Source organism: Heterocephalus glaber, unplaced genomic scaffold, assembly GCF_053883595.1.
Source record: "Heterocephalus glaber isolate CG9 unplaced genomic scaffold, H.glaber_assembly_v1.0 deba00001729, whole genome shotgun sequence".
NCBI classification, from domain to species: Eukaryota; Metazoa; Chordata; class Mammalia; order Rodentia; family Bathyergidae; genus Heterocephalus; species Heterocephalus glaber.
The window spans coordinates 11,779,269-11,781,305 of NW_028258440.1; the positions used below are offsets into that span (position 1 = coordinate 11,779,269).

A 2,037-nucleotide genomic window follows, 5' to 3' on the forward strand; every position below is an offset into this window, starting at 1 on the left:
CATGAGTTTGTTCAGTAAAAATACCCCCCCTCAGTATCTGATATCTGATCAAATTCCTCATCCCCTACTCATCACTCTGGCCTCCCTCTAGCAAGAATTCTGTTGCCAAGCATGGTGGTGCATGCCTGTAATCCCAACACATGGGAGACTGAGGCAGGAAGATCTCAGCCTGGGAAATTTAGAGACTTAGTGAGACCCTGTCTCAAAATAAAAAAAATTCAAAAGCTGAGAATGGGGGCGCGGCGGCGGTCGCCGCGGTGGGCGCTCTGCTCCTCCTGCGGCCGGAGGACGCGGGGCCCGGTGCTGGCCTCAGCATGGCCGAGATCCAGGCGCTGCCGAAGCTTCGGGAAGACTTCCGGATGCAAAAGAAATCTGTCTTTATTCTGGGCGCCAGCGGGGAAACAGGCAGAGTGCTCTTAAAAGAAATCCTGGAACAGAACCTGTTTTCCAAAGTCATGCTCATAGGCCGGAGGAAGCTCACCTTCGAGGAGGAAGCATACAAAAACGTGAATCAAGAAGTGGTGGACTTTGAAAAGCTGGATGACTATGCGTCTGCCTTCCAAGGTCATGATGTTGGATTTTGTTGCCTAGGCACCATCAAATCGAAAGCTGGAGCAGAAGGATTTGTTCGTGTTGACCGAGATTACGTGCTGAAGTCAGCAGAGCTGGCAAAAACTGGAGGTTGCAAACATTTCAACTTGTCCTCTCGAGGAGCCGATAAGTCAAGCAAATTTTTGTATTTACAAGTTGAGGGAGAAGTAGAAGCCAGGGTTGAAGAATTAAAATTTGATCGTTACTCAGTATTTAGGCCTGGAGTTCTGCTGTGCGACAGGCAAGAATCTCGCCCAGGTGAATGGCTGGCTAGGAAATTCTTTGGCTCCTTACCAAACTCTTGGGCCAGTGGCCTCTCTGTGCCCATGATGACTCTGGTGAGAGCAATGCTGAACAACTTGGTGAGACCAGGCGACCAGCAGACGGAAGTCCTGGAAAGCAAGGCCATCCACAGCCTGGGAAAAGCTGACAGCTCTCTCAAGCTGTGACCATGCTGTGGAAATGCTTTTGCCCGAGAATCTCAACACTTAATCACTCAATCTTTACTTTCAGCGTCTAAGAAAATGTTTGTGTACTTTACCTTTGTTGTTTCACTGTTCTCAACCCTAAAGGCCCAAGAAACAGCTGTGTTCTGTGTTCGTGGGTTTAGAGCCTGGTTGTAATACTGGTCACCCGGGAGCTTTTGAAAAAATGGAAATGTGTTGGCCTTATCTCAAACCTTCTGGGACTGGATTTGGGGGTTTTGATAGACATTTTGATGTCTTCAAGAGTTTTACCATTCTATCTTCTAGTAGATTAAGTGCTTCAGTTTTAATATTTAGATCTTTGATCCATTTCGATTTTAGTTTAGTGCATGGTGAGAGATGTAGGTCTAGGTTTAATCTTCAGCATGCTGAAACCCAGTATTTCCAGCACATTCATTAAAGAGTCTACCTTTCTTCCAGTGAAGGTGTTTGGCCCCTTTGTCAAAGATAAGATGGCTAGGTGTGTTTGGAGTTATTTCTGCATCTTCTAGCCTGTTCCATTGATCCTCAGGGTCTTTTTTTTTTTTTTGGGACAGTAACATGCTGTTTTTGCCACAGTAGCTTTGTAGTATAATTTCAAATCAGAGATTGTGATACCCCCTGCCTTGCCTTTGTTGCTCACAAATGCTTTTGCTATTCTAGGTCTCTTCCGGTTCCAAATGAATTTTAGGATTGCTTGCTCTAATTCTGTGATGTATGCTATTTGTATTTTGATTGGAATTGCAATAAATCTGTATAACAATTTTGGAACCATTTTCACTATATTGGTTCTGCCTACCCAAGAACAAGAGATATCTTTCCATTTTCTAATATCCTCTTCCATCTCCTTTTTCAGAGTACTGTATCTGTCAATGTATAGGTCTTTCATTTCTTTCGTTAGAATGATTCCTAAGTATTTCATTTTTTTGGATGCTATTGTGAAAGGTGTGGTTTCCCTAATTTCTCTCTCAGTGAGTTTGTT

General features: G+C 44.1%; 1 pseudogene; it reads left to right on the forward strand.

Moving 5' to 3' along the window:
- Window positions 1–241: 241 nt before the first annotated feature.
- LOC101722834 (protein HTATIP2 pseudogene) lies at window positions 242–1,075 on the forward strand (annotated as a pseudogene).
- The last annotated feature ends 962 nt before the right edge of the window (window positions 1,076–2,037 follow it).